Source organism: Jaculus jaculus, chromosome 5 (assembly GCF_020740685.1).
Source record: "Jaculus jaculus isolate mJacJac1 chromosome 5, mJacJac1.mat.Y.cur, whole genome shotgun sequence".
Lineage (NCBI taxonomy): Eukaryota > Metazoa > Chordata > Mammalia > Rodentia > Dipodidae > Jaculus > Jaculus jaculus.
In genome coordinates this window covers 28707047-28727770 of record NC_059106.1, presented here as the reverse complement: position 1 = coordinate 28727770, position 20724 = coordinate 28707047, and positions in this window count along the sequence as shown.

The window sequence follows — 20724 nt, the reverse complement described above, 5'->3', positions numbered from 1 at the left end:
AAGTAGTTACATAGTTATTGGTATGGCTCATACAGATATGGATACTGATAGATGCAGATAAGTGCACATCCATAGAGCTAATTTTAAATGTTCTCTCCCCTATGTTTTTCATTCATTACATCTACCCTTAATTTACCTGTCATTTATCATCTATCATTTGTATATTTCTTGTATGTCTGTCTGTATCATCTAGATATTTACATGCATCTATCATTAATATCATGATCTTTCAACTATTTATCTACATATTTATCTATCACCTGCATATGTACATGTACAATTTAATCTGGCAGATACTACTTTAATATTTTTCCTTGGGCTAATGGCATGAGGATTATATTCAAAATACATTGTTGAAATGAAGGTGAAATGAAGATGACTTCAAGGAAAACTTACTCCTGCCTCTGCTATCACTCACTCTTCAACAGAGGGAAAAGAAGGCAATATCCTAATACATTATCTGCATTCATATCTCCAGTACATGGCATCTTTCATCTTACAAGTTAGGGCCTCCAGTGGTTGATGCATCCTTACAAGTCAGCTACGGTCTTATACTCCCATCCATTCTCTTTCCTATATTGCTCTAACAGATGTTCTGAAAACTTCATTGGCACAGAAGTGTTTGTGATCACTTATAATTTGATGAGTTTTCATAGCATATCTGCCTTTCATCAGAAATGTCTAGACCTCATTGATGGCTATGACAAGTGGCTGTAGAAAAGTTAGTGGACAAGGAAAGAGGGTCAGAGTACTCCTTGCTCCCAAACTTCCACTATGCAGGAGACCCTTTTCCTGGCTCCATTCATACTCAATTTATTTTTATCTGTGGATAAAAGTATCATATTGACATCCCTGTCTCTTTTAATCAAGATCCATTTTTCAAAATTAGATGTTTAGAACATTATAAACTTCTGCTGGGAAATTTGCCCATTAATGTATTTTTTATTTCTTGGAGTCAAATGGGGGAAATGGGACATCTATAGACTTGGATTCTCTGATTACTCAGCATAAATGGCATGAGAAATTGACACCAAATAATTATGACTGATTGATTTATTCATTCCACAGAAGTTTGCTAGAAGACCATCCCATAGTCACACAATGGTGAAAAGACTGAAACACAATACTAAGAGGTACTTTTCTCCACAGTCAGGGACTATAGAAGATTAATAAATAAATAAATGCATAAATAGATAGGTGGATAGATATGGTAAGTAGTACCTCACAGTGAAATTGTCCTAAAAAAGTAAAATGGGTTTATGGGTGACCAGTCATACCAGTTGGAGTTGGAGGCTATGGCAAAGGGTGTTGCAGGAAGAACTTGGAAAGGTCCACTTTGAGCTGTAGCTAAAGGTTAAGTAAGAAGGAGCCAAAGAAATAAAGGGAAGGAGGAAAGTGTGCATGAGATGCAAGGACCAGCAAGGAGAATGCCAGAACGGAGGAATGTTATTACCAAATCTAACTGAGGAAGGTGTGGCTTTAGATGTGACTTTATTTTATTTTTTTAATTTGAGAGACAGAGTCAAAGAGAGGTAGAGGGAGAGAGAAAGAGAGAATAGGCACACCAGGGACTCTATCCCATCAAACAAATTCCAGATGTATGTACCACCTTGTGTATCTGGCTTATGTGGGTCCTAGGGAATTGAACCTGGGTCCTTTGGCTTTGCAGGCAAAACACCTCAAACCCTAAGCCATGTGTCCAGTCCTAGATGTGACTTTTAAGATGTGGATGAACACCAACCAGGCCATATAGAATTAAAGGAATACAGGAAAGAGCAGGAACAAGCTCACTCAGAAGAATAAAGTGAGAAATACTATAATGGGCTGGGGAGTCAGTAAACATTTGCTATGCAAGCATAAGGACCTGAGTTCTGATATCCAGAGCCCAAGTAAATGCCAGGTGAGAATGATATCCCACCTGTAATCACAGCTCTCAGAAGAGGCAGCAGAGCCCCTGTGGTAAGCTGGCTAGCTAGATAAGCCCAATTATTTAATTCTGAGCTCAAGATATTGACCCTGCCTTAGTAAACAGAAAGTAATCAAAGAAGACACTAGACATCAGCCTACAGCCCCCACATGTGTGCACATACACAATCATGGGCACTTGTATACACATGCAAATATGCATGCTCACTTGCACACATACACATCCAATAAAATCCTTGCTATAGCTGAGAATTTGACTGACCCACAAAAGTCCATGTGCCAAATTGCTGTCTGAGGGTAGTGACCTTGAGAAGTGATGGGATCATTGGAAAGTGGCATTTAACAGGAGTTCTTTAGGCCATTTGCAGTGTGTCACCAAGTAAGAGTAAGGAACCTGCCTTATTTATGTCTCTCTTTCTTTTGGTGGCTTATGGGATCAGCTATTTTCCCTGCCAAGTTTTCCCATCATATTGTACTGCCTCACCATAGGCCCCAAGCAGAGGGGTTATTTGATCATGGCATGAGACCTCTAAAAACCTTTGGTTGCCTCAGCTGTTTGAATATTGTAACAAAGGCTAATACAGATATCTAATTCTTCAAAGTCTATTTTGCATGAAAAATTGAGTTGCCCCTCAGTCTGATTTCACACACACCCTATGGCTTGTCTATGAATTTTGGCCCTAGGTTTTCTTTTCTATCATGTTAGCACCTCACACAGCTTGGTCTCACTATCCTGTTGGAGAACTGATTTTTCTTTTTTTTTATTTTTATTTTTATTTAATTTATTTATTTATTTGAGAGCGACAGACACAGAGAGAAAGACAGATAGAGGGAGACAGAGAGAATGGGCACGCCAGGGCTTCCAGCCTCTGCAAACGAACTCCAGACGCGTGCGCCCCCTTGTGCATCTGGCTAACGTAGGACCTGGGGAACCAAGCCTCGAACCGGGGTCCTTCGGCTTCACAGGCAAGCGCTTAACCGCTAAGCCATCTCTCCAGCCCAAGAACTGATTTTTCTTAATCTGCTCTTCAATTGGGCTTCTCTATTCAGTTGAGCTTCTCTGCTTTTGTTTGCTACATCTCAGCTATTAAATCATTTCTCCAGAGAAGAAACTACTCATTCCTCAACTGAATCATTCTTCATCCCTCCATCCCTCACATGTGGGTGGGAACATATGTATGTAGAGACCAGGCACTGACATTGGGGTCCTTCTCAATTGTTCTCCATATTCTATTTGGAGACAGGGTCTCTCACTAAACCTGGACTTCACTGATTTGGTTCGGCGAGCTAGCCAGCAAATTTTGTGAATTGTGTCTCCGATTAATCCAACAGTGTGATTACAGACACAAGCCACCATGCCCAGCTTTTATAAGAGTGCTGAGGATCTCTACTTAGGTCCTCATATTTGCACAGAAAGCTCTGTACTGACTGAGCCATTTTCCCAAGCATGTCAATTCTCCTGTAAAATCTATACCAAACTCTAGAATTTAATTCATCTTTTGTCCTCATATCGTAGCTCTACATTACTCTGTGAGTTTTATAGCACTTCCTCATCTTGTTGCAGTTACATAATATTATTAATTATTTATATCATCTCTCTGCTTGATCTTAATTATGTATCAAGGAGTTGTAAGATTTCATGCTTCCTTACATCATTTCCTTTGATTTTTTTTTTTCATAATGCCTCTCCCAGGCTCCAAGATGGCAGCAGTTCTCCATGCCACACTGTTACCAGTCAGAGTTCAGCCAAACTCTGAATTGGAGCATTGATTTATTTTTCTACCTTCTTTGCACCTGAGATAAGAGAACTCTAAGAGACTGTCTTATTCAATGCATGTCCCTAAAAATTCAGTGACATTCATCAAAATGCCTAAATGCTCACAATAAATAAGTAAATGACTTTATGAATGGACAAATATAAGAGGATTAATAAAACCTTTTGAGATGGATTAATGTGAAAATCTTTTTTTTTTAGCAAGAAACTTTTAAAAAATGTATTATATACAAAACATAGTAAGAGCTGAAAGCTAGAACTAATTTGATTTCATATTCTTACTTTTTCTACTAGGTTTTGAATTAAAAATTATAGCATTTATTACTCAAAATCTTTTAAACACATATGCATATAGTATTTGTGTGTATAGGGTATGTGTGGTGTGATGTACTATGTGTGGTATATGCATGTATAAGTGTGGACGTGTGGTAATTGGAAAAGATGCTTCCCAGTAGATTCAGGAGTTTATTAGATTTCCCGCTACTTGGCTGGAGGTGGTATATTTGGGTGGATCCTAGTGTTCAGCCCAAGAGTATGGTGGTGGATTTGGAATTGCAGTCTAAAATATGCCAAGTGCTGGAGCTCCTCCTGGAGCCCCTGAAGTGTTCCTGTTTATGGTTCAGCTTTTGGGTTTTGTCTTGTGGCTTTTTTTTTTTTTCCTCTCTCTCTCTGCTTGGACCTGTGAAATCAGACCAGCTCCTTCCATTATGGAAATTCCTCTATATCTTCAACAAATCCCTTCTTCCATAACTGTCCCTGGTCTGAAAGGTCGTCTCAGCAGCCTGAACCTGTCTACACAGGGTCAGAGGAGAATTCAGGCACTCTTCTCCTTTTCATCTGAGCATTTCCTTGAGACAGTCTCTTCCTCAGCCCAGAGCAACAGTTTTTGGTCAGTGAGACATGGTGTTTCTCACATCTCTGTCTGTCATGGACTGGGGTCATATACTCATGGGGCCATGCTCAACGTTTACATGGGTTCTAATGGGTTGAACTCAGGTGGTCTCATGCCTTCCCAAGTTCTCATGCTTACGGGGCAAGTCCTCTTAACTGCTAAGCCATCTACCCAGCCCTAAAAATAAAAATACATACATACATATTTTAGAGGTTGCTTGAACTCAGTGCTTATGATAGCTGACAAATGTAATTGTTAAATTTGGCATTACTAAAGTATTACGTTTTTTTGTTTATTTCTACTGTTTCTTACTTTGAAATTACTTAACACTACTCATAAAATATTATTTCTTTTAAAAGACAAAATATTTGTCACATTATCTACCTGGGTATTATGAAATGTATATTTATATATATTTTTGATGAAATTATGCTAACAGATCAGCCATGTTCAAACATTGTCAATGTTATTGTCAAATTATTGGCTGATAAAATGAAATAAAAGGGAATTCACTCTGTACCTATGAGGAAATGACTGCTGGTGGGTTGGTTAAACCTAGAGGTATTTAATTAATTGTAATGGAAATGCTCCATCAATGTTGAGGAATGTTGAAGGCAATTGGAGGACAGTGATGTTCATGGTGGCAGCCATGGCAAATCTCCAGAGGAACAGGAACATAGTAGGTGACAGTGGATAATGAACAAGTGTGGGTTGGCTGAATGAGTATCTTACTTTGCACAAACATCATACTTTGTGCAATGCTCACTGCTAGTTTCCCTCTGCCACCCTGTTGTAATGGAAATGACCATTTCTAAGGCATTGCCAAAGGGTAGAAATATGAGTGTGTCTTACCATCCCATGTACTCTTGAGACACTCCATGTTCCTTATGCTGGCCATGCTACTCTTGCAAGTTCTTTCAAATTAGAAATAGGAGAGGTCCCAATTGGAGCTCCCGACAAGACCCCTAAGCCCCCAAGGCAGGCAACTATGCCCAGCACTGAGCAGGGCAATTGCTACCACTTCTCATCTTTCTCTCCTTCAGCCTGCACCTTCCCTGGAAAAAAAAAAATATTGATCTGTTGGCTCTATAAACCGATTTTTATTTGTTCAAATATCCAGTTCATAATGTATAGTAAAATATGATTATGTTTTCCTTTCATAATATTAAAGTACTTTATTCACTCTTCCTCATAGAAAACACAATTCATACTCAGTGGAAAAGGTTTCTCCATTTCCACTTATAGCTCAAAAAAAACCATATTGGAAAGTCTGATCCATTTATAATACAATACACATTATATAATGTGATATAAATCATACTTTCATACCAACTGGAAAGAGATTTGACAGTTGGAGATGGATTCCTTAAAGTGGATGCTCAGGAAATTTCTGTGAAAAGAAATATGCTTCCTTAATCACTTCTCTTATAGCATGGGGGGAATGCTCCCACAGTAAAAACATTATAGTCAACAAAACTGAAATTGAACTAGGAGTGGAATGGGAGCTTGGCCTTGGCGTGGAATATTATGGTAATGAGGGATTTTATTGTATTTTTCTTACTTTGTGACTCCATACCCTCCATCAGTTTTTCCACATTAAATTTGCAATTGAAATTTCACTCCTTTCTTCTGTCACCTTGTGCAAGACTCGATATTTATATTCACAGCTCCCAGCATTTTATCTACCTTACTAAGTAATCCCTAAAACCAAATCTCCCTAATAACAATCTACTTTACATTTCAGTCTCTATGCATTTAAAACAATAGATCAGAACCATGGTTTATGAAATAGCTATAGTCCTATTTTTTCAAAGAAAAACACATATGGACAGGTGACATATTAGTGATGACATCCATGTCAGACTTAGTCAGAATGGGGATGTAGACCACATAGCTGGATGTTAGCACCTTATCTGTACCCCGCTGCCTCTGTGTGACCTTGAATGAGCCTCCAGAATCTCTGAACTTGTTTCTGTAACTGTGAAATAAAAGGCTTGTGTTGGACCCAGGATATGTTTTCCAGGTATAACATAGTAGGTTCAAAGTGAATGCTGAACCTGGATCAAAATCTAATTCTGCTATACTGATCAAGGTATCACTAACAAAACTGCTGCTATTGCATTACAAGCACCACTTAAAAAAATCCCAGTGGAATGGGAGGAGATTCATGAGTGATGAAAATAGAAGGCTGTTTGGATGAAGAATTTTTCATAGATGCAGTGGAGGTAAAGAGGCGCATTTGCAGAACACATTATCATTTAAATTATTTCCACTCCCATATCAAAATTGCACTCTTAAAAAAGTTCCAACACATCAAAAATTGAGCTGAAAGGAGGTAATCGTGACAATGGTTCGTCACATTGCCTTCTCTGGCCCGTGTGCAAGCATGCTAAGCTATGATTGAATGGTTTGCAGATTGCTTTTTAAAAAAATAATGACATGGCTATCTTTGTAAAACAACAAAACCCCTGCATTTTCTAAGGTGCTTCTGCTGCTTAAAAACAAAAAAAACAAAACAAAAAAAACACATTTTCAAACTTCATTTTATGACCAGGCAGCTGTTCATGCTAAGCATTGCAAAACACATTTTAAACACTCACGTTTGTCTCGCTGCTATTTATCAGTTGAATTTCATTGTTTATTCCAAAGCAGCCAAATTCTTATTCATTTTTTTTTCTTCTATGATTTTGTTTTTCTCTGTCAGTAAATTATCACTTGGTCATATAGATGCAGGGTCTGATAAAGCTCAGACAAGTGGTATAGAGTAAGAATGACCTGAAAGTAAGGTCTTCTATTGGTGTTTGGTCCATAATTATTCTTTGAAAATTGAGGTAGTTTGAGTGGATGCACCCCAATAAATTTGATAGTTTTATTCAAGCTTGTGACATGGCTGGAGAGGTGTTTCTGGGAGCTGATCTGAACCCCAGCATAAGGCAAAGTGTTTGAGCTTTGCCTGGGGTTCCTGAAGTCTGTTTGCTTTTGGTGGTGTTTTTTCTCTCAGTGGGTGTGGGCCTGGGAAAAGGGACCCAGATTCCTTGGCAATTATAGAACTTCACCTGAATCTGTAAGCCTCAAATGAATTCCCTTCCTTCCATAACTGTCCCTCCCTTGGAGGTTCATCCCAGCAACATGAGGCTTACTATGACAGAAATGATTGGTGTTAGACACAAATTCTTTAGGTACTCTCCAATCCCATACATCTTGAAGAAACTTGGAGCTCCAGTGTTCATTTATTAAATACCTATTGGCTGATAATTTTAGGAATTGTGCATTAAAGAGGCAATACTACAATTGTCTTCTCTAAAACTGGAGTAGGTAATGAAAAATCCTATTTATTTATTTGTTATTGTATATTCATGTATTTATATCTTTATGGAACTCTAAAGGAACAGTGCAAAGGTAGTTCTGATGAAAGAAATGCATCATTTATTTTAATTTTTTTCATGTGTGTGTCAGTGTGAAACGGATCATGTGTGTGCATGTGTGCATGTAGATATCAGAGGACAACTTGGGTGATATTCTTCAGGAACATCATCCTCCTTGTTTCAGATAGGACTTCTTGTTACTCTAGAGCATACCAGTTAAAGTTGATTAGCTAGCCAGCAAGTTTCAGCTATCCTCTTGACGTTGCCTTCCCAGCACTGAGCAAACAGACGTGTGCTAGTGTGCGGGCATTGTTACAGCATTCTTATAAGGGTTTTGGGAAAAAACTCAGGTCCTCATGCTTACAAGGTCAGCACTTTAGTGACTGAGCTATATCCCCAGCCCCAAATCCCTAATATTAATAGTATAACACTTGCAGATAGTCATGGTTTTGAGAAACAAGGAAAGTACAGAGATTAAAAAAAAAAAACAAAAAAAAAACACGATGAGATAACAGGTCTCGTGGTGATAAAAGTTAAAGGGAGAGTGTAAGTGTTGCTGAGAGAAAAGTTGACTTAAAGGGCTGGGGAAGCCATGGTGAAGCTCACGCTCAATGCAGCTGAGCACACCCTTCCAGGCAGCAGAACCCTGACAGAGCAGGCATACAGAGGCTTTTCACAGAATCCTCAGTTGCATAATAGACATTATTTCATAAACAGCCCACTATCCTTGACTCTATTAGAGTATGAGTTTGTCTTCCCCATTTGTGTTAAGACAGTTCAAAATAAAAAAAAGTTCATTCACTCACAAAGGCTAAACTTTAATACAATTAAGCATTAAAATTGTACATCTAGTCATCTAGTTAAGAGTTTACTTGAATAAATGTTGTACTTCTGTGTGACCCATTTGATTTGACTTCAGCAAGAGTACCTTTTCCCCTGGACTTCCTTGTTCTTTTCATGAGGACAATTAAAGTCTTAATCCTGGGAGAGGAGGATGAAGCCCAGCTTCACAAATGCAATTTCTCTCCTTGTCATAGGGGTAGCAGTGAGCCAGAGGCCCTTCTATTCTGCGAGACTCTTTTTCTAGCCAAGGAGTTCTTCAGAGTCACACTTCTGACTTCGGGGATCTGGGCAGCGGCTATTATGAAACCCAGACCTGTAAGCTTCTGGTACCGCATCTCAAGCCAAATGCTCTGTAGTCCTAGGGCATCTGGGGCTTTATAGGGAAAGATAATCTCTCATCCCAGAGAGCTTCCGCCTGACCATATTTCCAAGAGGACTGAGATGGTTAATTTTGATTGTCTACTGTTTCGATATGGAATCACCTAAAGGTGGATTTTTAAGGTGGATTATCTGAAGGTTTAACTGAGGAGAGAACATGGTCCCCCAGAGGAGGTGTCACCTTGTGGTAGCAGCCCAGATTTGAAGAAGTCACAGAGAACAATAATGGTGTTGCCTATCTGCCTGCCTTCACCTCTTGCTGGAGAAAACATCTACCCTGTTGCTCTCATCTTTTCTCGGCATCAGACTCCAGCTTCTTCAGCCTTCCAACATAGGCTGAAGACAGTGACTCTTCAAGAGTCTTCCAAGCCTTTGACAACAGACTGGAACTGCAGAAACAGCCAGCTTTATAGACTAAGTATCTCCTCGGTTCTCAGACTCTCAAGCATTCAGATTGTTGGGCTGCTAAGCAGTTCTTTTCCTCTAGAGATCCCTGGCTTATATAGAGAGTGATAGAGTAATATTAAATTGATTAAAAATAATTATTTAAACAGTTAATTATTACATACTATGTGCCAATAAAATTAAATACAATGCATATTTTCTAATTTAATTTGCACAACAAGGATGCTTATTTCATGATGATACACTTATCTTCACTCACATCATGTACAAGCACATGATCTGGCATTGAAAGCCAGATAACCTGATATTATGGGCCATGAATTTACCTAAATCTGGCATTTATTTTGCCTGGAATACATGCATTTCACTCAACATTGAGTGCCAGCTAGCTGGATAGGGAAGGTTTTGTGTTTAGTCATCTGCTCCACCAGACCCTGGTATGGAGGGAGACCCTCCCACTGTCAGAATTCACAGCATATATATACACAGCACACACACATATATATATATGAAACAAAAGGTGAAGTGAGGGCATATTTACATTGGACTACTTTTAGAAAGCAACTTCTGGTTCTAGCTTTCATCTAAGGTTCCTCTCCAGATCTATGCAAAGGCTCTTTCCCCACCCTGTTTCAACCCTGTTGCAGGCTGGAGCCTTTGCAAACATGGATCCTCTAACACTCTTATCTCCAGCAAAGCACTTGAGGATATCATGACTTCATATGGTGAAGGCAACATACTGTGGAACCTCACCAGCCATAGAAATGCAGTGGCAGTACTGAACTGAGCCCCACTCCACTCCCAACACCACACCAAATCATGATGGACAGGGACTCCTATCATGGTAAGAGATTCTGAGCTTAATTTACTTCCAGGTTAGCCTACCTTATCTCATTTAGGAACTTTTTTAATGTTAGAATTAAAATAAGTATTATTAAATGGCAAGACCAGAAATCCTGGAGAAGGTAAATAAGAGGCTTTGTAGTTGGGTATGAGATAGCTAAGCTAACTAGATAAGAGGGCAGGCCGTGCTCTGGGAAAATAAACCATAAAGCCAGGTTTGGTGGGCTCTGGCAACCTCTATGGAGCATACACAAGGCACCATTGCTAGTTCTGCTAGTAAACTTTATGAGTAGTGGTACATTTCCCTGCATCAAATGCATCTAATTGTAAAAGACTGAATTGTGGGTAAGGATGGCTTCTAAGAAAGCCTCTACTCATTTCAGGATAAAGACCACCTTGGACAATGCCAAGGACAAGGAAGGGCAGGAGAAATGATAAATCAAGACATACATGTACGAATACTAGAAGGACCAGATCTGAATAAACAGAAAGAATACTTTGACCAATGTGGCTAGGCAGTTAATACAGTTCTCAGAAATGACAGTGGATCTGCTTCAAGCCAAGTTGCATCTATGAGGCTGTCAATCCAGCAAAAGAGCCATGGTCCTGAGTATTTTAACTATGCAGATAGCACTCTTATTTCAATTCTATCACTTTCAGAAGGGTGTGATCACGGTGCCCACCTAAGAGTGGTGAACCCATGGGGCAGGTAGACTTGGTGGGCAGCCAGGAGTGCTAGCCTTCCTCTGAAAAGTGGCCAGGTGGAGGCATGAGGTCTGCTGGCCTCTCTAGTGCTCAAGCACCTTTCCACTTCAAAACCACCAGCTGAGATCATTAAAATAAACAGACATATACAAAAAAGGACTACACACATTGTTTTCTGTTTGGGAAAAAAACATGTTCAGTTATTTATCAAGGAGACCTAGTATGTTGACTAAATCAGCACCGTTTGATGGTATTTCATCCTATAATATACTATTATTTCTAGACACTATTGATTCACCATATCACAGTTTCTAGGTTTTTGCTGTTACCCACAATGCTGGAAGGAGCATCGTATACATTATATTAGTAATATTGTGCTGGCTAAAATGGAAATGTGCATTCCTAGCAATAAGATTGCTGGGTGAAAGTTTGGGTACATTTGACTTCTAATAGCTATTGCCAAATTGCCCACCAGGATTGTCGCACGAGCTCATATTCTCATCAACTCTTATGAGAGGCCCTGTGGACTCCCACACTTCTACTGCTGAGAATCATTAAGCGTTCCTGTCTTTATTTTTCTGCCAGGAGAGACATCCTGAGTTCATCACTGCTTTGGTATGCATCCCTTCAGTAGCAACTAGTAGAGAAGAGCTTTGCATGTGCTTACTAGTGATTATTTTGAAAACGGGAAACTGCTATTTTCACAATTTGTATCTTAGAATATATATATATGGTGTGTGTGTGTGTGTAGGGGTGCTGGTGTGTGTGTAATATACTGTGCATATGGATGGGGTCTGCAAGTGTGAATGTGGATACATGCTGTACACACTTGTGTGGTGGCCAGGGTAGGACAATGTGTGCCCTTATCTTCTGTTACTTTTGTGTCAGTTGTTTGACAGAACCTGGAGCTACTGTTATTATAAATTATATTATTATTATTATTGATTTTGTTATTGTTATTATTCAGGCTGGCTGACGAGTGAGCTCCACCAGTTCTTCTATCTCCATTACCCTGAGGATTGGGGTTACAGGTATGTGTGGCTGCACCTGGCTTTTTACATGTTTGTTGAGGATTGAACTTAGATCCTCAAGCTTGTACAACAAGTACTCTTGCCATCTCTTAGGACAAAGTTCTTTTCTTAAGGATTTATCTGCTATCTTAAGTTTTCTTGTGGATTTATATGTTATGTTTTAAAAAGTAGAACTGGAGGCTGGAGAGATGGCTTAGAGGTTAAGGCACTTGTCTGCAAAGCCAAAGGATCCCGGCTCAATTCTCCAAGACACACATAAGCCAGATGCACAAGGGTGTGCATGAGTCTGAAGTTCATTTGCAGTGGCTGGAGGCCCTGGCATGCCAACTCTCTCCCTCTCTCTCTCTCTCTGACTCTTTTTCTCTCTAAAATAAATAAAATATTAAAAAAATTAAAGTTGTATCTATTATTATGATTTGATTACAACTGCTTGCTTTATTTTTGGACATTTGGATTTATCATTTCATTTCATAGAAAACAGGTAACAGGTATTACCTGTCATCTGTCAGAGTATTAACTATCAGACCAGGTAAGTTTGACTTATATCTCTGACTTATATCTGAATCCCAGTTTTCTTGCCTTGATGATGGGCATAGACAAATAACCTCACAGGTCTTAATTAATACAACTGAATTCATACTTAGAAAACTGTAGTATAGTGTTGAAACTATTGCTTGCAGAAAATATTGGCTCTGTTTTTATTCATCTTGGGTACATTAATCAATTTTTTCTTTATGTTTTCTTAAGATCTGAATTCTCCTTGAAAAGTAGAGATATTTTAAGATATGAATTCCAAAATTGTCTGAAAAGCAAGAAAAATAGTTTCAGATATATCTAATTCAGAGTTTTACTCAAAGCTAATTAATTATGAGCCTGAGTGCATGTTGAACCCTTTGATATCCTAACAACTGGGAGTGTTTCAGCCCTCACCCACAAAATAAAGAGAAATATATAAATTATTAATATAAGCAGGCATGTCCATTCTAGCTTATCTGATGAGGTTTACATTTTAAGGTACCCGTTTGCCAATGCTGTTCTCATGATTGGTCCTGCCCATGTTGGAGAGACCCATATTTAAAAAGGGGTAACACTCCCTGGATATATCTGGTCCATAGACATCTTGTGCTGTCCTGGAAGCAGAAGGTCTTTGATGCTTTTTGGGTGTTTTGGAAAAGATACAATGACAGGCATAATTTTCATATCTATGCCGAGTATTCTGAGGAAAGGCAGCCCTTCTTTTGGAGTCATAGTGTAAAGGTGTCTATCGGAGAACTGAAGGAGATGAACCAGTGTCCAAAGTGGGTACAATATTCCAAGCCCACCAGTGGTAGACAACGTCACAGGACACAACTGCACCAAGTACTGTAGCTGTGATTTTCAAGGCTCTTTCTAGGAAGAAATGAAAAAAATCCTTCAATAAGTGTGCTGTCAGGTTGACTAAGACTGGTTTTTGGCTTTTTATTTGTAATTCACATGCAAAGATTCTGGTAACATTCATTCTGGCATTTTTCAGTATAATTCTCCCTCTTGCATCCTCCCTCTTCCACCACCCAATTCCCTTCTCCCCTACAGTGTATGTATCCTTGTGCTCTTGCCTTTCCTCTCTTCCAGCTCATCCCTCTACATTCACTTTTTGGTTATGGTGCCATCTTATCAGACTTAATTCCCATTCCCCTATATATGCATAGTCATACATGTCTTATGCTAAGACACATATCTCAGAAGGAACATGCAGTTCTCATTTTCCTGAACTAGAATCACTTTACCTAATATTACTCTTTCCAAATCCATTCATTTTTCCAGCAAATTTCATTCTGTTGTACTCCTTCATGTAATTCTATTGTGCATATGGACTACATTTTTATCATATTGATTTGTCAGCGGACAGCTTGGATGATTGCAGCTCTTAGCTGTGGCTAATAGAGCCACAATAAGCATAGTTATGCGAACATTTCTGCAGAAGAGTTGGAGTCCTTAGGGTATGTGCCCAGGAGTGGTATATCTTGTTCCTAGGGGAGATCTATTTCTAACATTCTGCGATACTTCCATACTGATTGTCATACAGGCTGTGGACAATCCCACCAACAGGGGATGTGGGGTCCTTTTTCCCTCCATCTCACCAGCTTTTGTTGGCTGTTTTCTTGATGTTAGTCACTCTGACTGGGGTAAGATGGTTTCTCAAAGTTTTTTTTTTTTTTTAATTTCTAATAGAATTTTCCATGATTATAAAAAAAATCCATGTTAATTCCCTCCCTACCCCCAACACTTTCCCCTTTGAAATTCCATTCTCCCTCATATTACCACTCCATCACAATCATTATACTTAAATAAATACATTATCAAAGTATTAAGTGCCCTCCTCCTGTCCTTTCTCTTCCCTTTATGTCTCCTTTTTAACTTACTGGCCTCTGCTACCAAGTATTTTCATTCTCATGCAGAAGCCCAGTCATCTGTAGCTAGGATCCACATATGAGAGAGAACATGTGGCACTTGGCTTTCTGGGCCTGGGTTACCTCTCTTAGTATAATACTTTCCAGGTCCATCCATTTTTCTGCAAATTTCATAACTTCATTTTTCTTTACCGCTGAGTAGAACTCCATTGTATAAATGTGCCACATCTTCATTATCCACTCATCAGTTGAGGGACATCTAGGCTGGTTCCATTTCCCAGCTATTATAAATTGAGCAGCAATAAACATGGTTGAGCATGTACTTCTAAGGAAATGAGATGAGTCCTTAGGATATATGCCTAGGAGTGCTATAGCTGGGTCATATGGTAGATCAATCTTTAGCTGTTTTAGGAACCTCCACATTGATTTCCACAATGGTTGGACCAGATTGCATTCCCACCAGCAGTGTAGAAGGGTTCCTCTTTTTCCACATCGCCTCCAACATTTATGATCATTTGTTTTCATGATGGTAGCCAATCTGACAGGAGTGAGATGGAATCTCAATGTAGTTTTAATCTGCATTTCCCTGATGACTAGTGACATAGAACATTTTTTTAGATGCTTATATGCCATTTGTATTTCTTCCTTTGAGAATGCTCTATTTAGCTCCATAGCCCATTTTTTGATTGGCTTGTTTGATTCCTTATTATTTAACTTTTTGAGTTCTTTGTATATCCTAGATATTAATCCTCTATCAGATATATAGCTGGTGAAGATTTTTTTCCCATTCTGTAGGTTGCCTCTTTGCTTTTTTCACTGTGTCCTTTGCTTTGCAGTGCAAAATCTTTGTAATTTCATGAGGTCCCAGTGATTAATCTGTGATTTTATTGCCTGAGCAATTGGGGTTGTATTCAGAAAGTCTTTGCCAAGACCAATATGTTGAAGGGTTTCCCCTACTTTTTCCTCTAGCAGTTTCAGAGTTTCAGGTCTGATGTTAAGGTCTTTAATCCATTTGGACTTAATTCTTGTGCATGGAGAGAGAGAAGAATCTATTTTCATCCTTCTGCAGATACAATTCCAGGTTTCCCAACATCATTTGCTGAAGAGGCTGTCTTTTCTCCAATGAGTATTTTAGGTATTTTTATCGAATATCAAGTGGCTATAGCTACTTGGGCTTACATCTGGGTCCTCTGTTCTGTTCCACTGATCTATGTCTGTTTTTGTGCCAGTACCACGCTGTTTTTGTTACTATGGCTCTTTAATATAGGTTAAAATCAGGTACGGTGGTACCACTAGCCTTATTTTTGTTGCTCAGTATTATTTTAGGTATTCGAGGATTTTTGTGATTCCAAATGAATTTTTGGATTGTTTTTTCTATTTCCATGAAGAATGCTTTTGGAATTTTGATAGGGTTTGCATTAAATGTGTAGATTGCTTTTGGTAAGATTGCCATTTTCACAAAATTGATTCTTCCAATCCAGGAACAGGGGACGTTTCTCCACTTTCTAGCATCTCCTGCAATTTCTCGCTTGAGTTTTTTAAAGTTCTCCTTGTAGAGATTCTTTACTTCCTTGGTTAGATTTATTCCAATGTACTTTATTGATTTATTTATTTTTGATGCAATTGTGAATGACAGTGATTCTCTGATTTCATCCTCTGTGTGTTTGTTGTTAGCATATATGAAGGCTACTGATTTCTGTGTATTTATTTTGTATCCTGCTACATGGCTGTAGGTTTTTTATCAGTTCTAATAGTTTGCTAGTAGAGTTTTTAGGGTCCTTTATGTATAGAATCATGTCATCTGCAAATAATGATAATTTGATCTCTTCCTTTCCAATTTCTATCCCTTTTATGTGTGTCTCTTGCCTTATTGCTATGGCTAAGACTTCCAAAATTATATTAAATAAAAGTGGGGACAGTGGATGCCCTTGTCTTGTTCCTGATTTTAGTGGAAAAGCTTCCAGTTTTCCCCATTTTGTAATATGTTGGCTGTAGGCTTGTCATAAATAGCCTTTATTATATTGAGGTATGTTCCTTCTATTCCCAGTCTCTGTAGGAGTTTTATCATGAAGGGATGTTGGGTTTTGTCAAATGCTTTCTCTGAGTCCAATGAGATGATCATGTGATTTTTGTTCTTCAACCTGTTCATATAATGTATTACATTTATTGATTTGCATATATTGAACCATCCCTGCATCTCTGGGATAAAGCCTACTTGGTCAGAGTGAATGATATTTTTGATATACTCTTGTATTCTGTTTGCCAATATTTTGTTGCGAATTTTTGCATCTATGTTCATGAGGGAGATTGGTGTGTAATTTTCTTTTTTTTTGTTCTATCTTTGCCTGGTTTTGGTATCAGGGTGATGCTGGCCTCATAGAAGGAGTTTGATAGAATTCCTTCTTTTTCTATTTCCTGGAAAAGCTTAAGAAGCAATGGTGTTATCTCTTCCTTAAGTCTGATAAAATTCAGCAGTGAATCCATCTGGGACTGGGCTTTTTTTAGTTGGGAGATAATTGATAACTGTTCGGATCTCCATGTTTGTTATAGGTCTATTTAAGTGATTTATCTCATTTTCATTTAATTTAGGTAGGTCATATAAATCAAGAAAAGCATCCATTTCTTTCAGATTTTCATACTTTGTGGAGTATATGCTTTTATAGTATGTCCCTATGATTTTTTGAATTTCTCTGGAATCTGTTGTGATGTTACCTTTTTCATCTCTGATTTTATTAATTTGTGTCTCTTCTCTCTTTCTTTTGGTCAGATTTGCTAAGGGTTTATCAATCTTGTTTATCCTTTCAAAGAACCAACTCCATGTTTCATTATATCTTTGGATTTTTTTTTGTTTCTATTTCATTAATTTCTGCCCTAATCTTTATTATTTCTTCCCGCTTACTAATTTTTGGTTTGCCTTGTTCTTCTTTTTCCAAAGCTTTAAGGTAAAGCATTAGGTCGTTTACTTGCGACCTTTTTAATTTCTTAATATAGGCACTTAATGTTATAAATTTACCTCTTAGAACTATCTTCATTGTGTCCCAGAGATTTTGATATGTTGTGTTCTCATTATTGTTTGACGCTATAAATTTTTTGATTTCCTTCTTGATTTCTTCATTTACCGATTCATCATTTAGTAGTGTATTGTTTAGTTTCCATGATTTTGTGTATGCTCTATAGCCTTTCTTGCTACTGATTTGTAGTTTAATTCCATTGTGGTCAGATAGAATGCAAGGAATTATTTCAATTTTACTGAATTTGTTAAGATTTGCTTTGTGTCCTAATATATGGTCTATTTTAGAGAATGTTTCATGTGCTGCTGAAAAGAATGTATATTCTGCAGCCTTTGGATGAAATGTCCTGTGTATATCAGTTAGGTCCATTCCTTCTATGACCTCATCTAGTCCACATGCCTCTCTGTTTATTTTTTCCCAGGATAACCTGTCAATTGATGAGAGTGGGGTGTTAAAGTCACCCACCCCTCCTGTGTTTGGTGTTATCTGTGACCTTAGTTCTAATAGTGTTTGTTTGATGAACTTGGGAGCCCCCATGTTAGGTGCATGTATGTTTAGGATTGTAATGTCCTCCTGTTGGAGTGTGCCCCTAATCAATATAAAGTGACCTTCCTTATCTTTCTTGATTAATGTTGAACTAAAGTCTACCTTGTCAGATATTAGGATAGCAACCCCTGCTTGTTTTACAGGCCCATTTGCTTGAAACACCGTCTTCCAACCTTACACCCTAAGATAATGTCTATCCTTTGTAGAAAGGTGAGTTTCTTGGAGACAACAAATTGTAGGATTCTGCTTTTTAACCCAGTCTGCAAACCTATGTCTTTTCGTTGGGGCATTGAGGCTGTTGATATTAAGAGACATTATTGAAAGGTGTGTATTTATGTCTGCCATTTTTTTTTTTTTTTTGTAGTTCCAGTTCTGCCTGTGCTCTCTTGTGTTAACCAGTATTTGAGTATTGCTTGTTTTTCCTAGGTTCCTTAGATGTGTTCTTTTCCTTTTCTTCAGCATGGAGGATTCTATCAAGTATTTTCTGTAGAGCTGGCTTTGTCTTCAAATACTCCTATAACCTGCTTTTGTCATGGAATGTCCTTATTTCTCTGTCTATTTGAATGGATAGCTTTGCAGGATAAAGTAACCTTGGTTGACAGTTGTTATCTTTCAGAACTTGGAATATATCACTCCAAGCCCTTCTGGCTTTAAAAGTTTGTGTTGAATAATCTGCTGTAATCCTGATGGGCTTGCTTTTGTAGGTAACTTGATTTTTCTCTCTAACTGCTTTCAATACTTTTTCTTCAGTTTGTGTGTTTGGAAGTTTGATTATAATATGGCAAGGGAAGGTTCTTTCTGGGTTTTGTCTGGCTGGGGTTCTAAAGGCTTCCTGTATCTGTATTGGCACCTCTTTCCCAATTTGGGGGAAATTTTCTTCTATGATTTTGTTGAAGACGCCTACTATGCCTCTGGAGTGGAGTTCTTCTCCTTCTACTATGCCCTGAATTCTTATATTTGATCTTTTCATAGTGTCCTGAATATCTTGAAATTCCTACTCATACTTTTCTGTAAGTTTGTCTTTCTCTTTGTTGGATTGTATTAGATCTGCCACCTGGTCTTCTAGCTTAGATATTCTGTCCTCTCCTTCATCCATTCTACTGGTGAGATTTTCTACAGAGTTTTTTTATTTCATTAACTGTGTTCTTCATTGTTAGTAATTCTGACTGGTTTTTATTTATTATTTCTATTTCCTTATTTATGTCTTGTATTGCCTTCTTTATTTCATGAAATTGGTGTCCTGTGTCTTCTTTGATTCCTTTGATTTCCTCATTAAGTTCCTCTTTGACTCCTTTGATTTGTTCTCTGACTTCTTTGAACATATTTACAATCATTGTTTTGAAATCTTTCTCAGGCATTTCCTCTAACTTGTTCTCACTGGAGGTCATTTCTGATGCATTAATACTTTTAGGTGGATTCAAAGTTGTTTTGATTTGAATTTTCCTGATTGCTATGGATGCGGAAAATTTTTTGAAGTCCTTGTTGGCTATTTGGGTTTCTTTTGTGAACTATCTGCTCCTGTCATTGGCCTATTTAGTGATTTAAAAAAAAATGGAGTTTAAGTTTTGGAGTTTTTGTCAACTCTGGTAATTAGTCCCTTGTCTGAAGTATAATTGATAAATATTTTCTCTTTTTGGTCAGCTATCTATTTGCTTTACTGATGGTTTCTTTGGCTGTGAAGAGACTTCTTAATTTCATGTAGCCCCATTTATTGATGCCTGGGGTTGTTTCTTAGTGTTGTTACTTGAGTCCTGTTCAGAAAGTTCTTGCATATGTCTATGGCCTCTGGAGTTTTCTATCTGTTTTTACTTTTGCAGTTTTTGTGCTTCAGATTTTAGATTAAAGTCTTTAATGCACTTTTATTTGATATTTGTACTGGGAGTGAGATATGAATCTCATTTCATGCTTATGCAGGTGGATAATCTTACCAGCACCATTTGTTGAACAAAGCTGTCTTTTTTTCCACTTAACAATTTTTTGCTCATTTCTTAAAAGATTAGGTGGCCAAAACAATATGAATTTACTCCCAGGTCCTCTATTTTGTTCCAATGATCTGTATGTCTCTTTTTATGCCAGTGCCACATTTTCTTTTTTACTATTCCTCTATAGTACAATTTGAGATCAGATATTATGATAACTCCAGACATGTTCATTCACTTTAGGACTGATTTGGCTATTCATGGTCTTTTGTGGTTCTGTGTAAATACCTCAATTTTTTTTTCTAACTCAGTGAGGAACATCATTGGAATTTTATTGGGAGTATAATGATTCTGTATTTTACTGTTGGTAGGATAGGCATTTTGACAATATTAATTCTGTAACATTAGGAGCATGGAAGTTTACCCATCATGTAATGTTCTCTTTAATCTTTTTCATACTTGTTTTTCTTCCCCCCCCCCCCCCGCCTTCTCTCTCATGTCTTGAATTTTTCATTGTAGACATCTTTTACATTTTTAGTTAGGTTTATTCCCAGGTATTTAGCTTCCATATTTTCCTTCCCCTTCTACATTGTGGAACATCTTGAGAAGAGTTGGTGTCAGATAGTTCTTCAAAGTTTGATGGAATTCTGCAGTGAATCCATATGGCCCAGAGCTTTTCTTTGTGGGGAGTGTTTT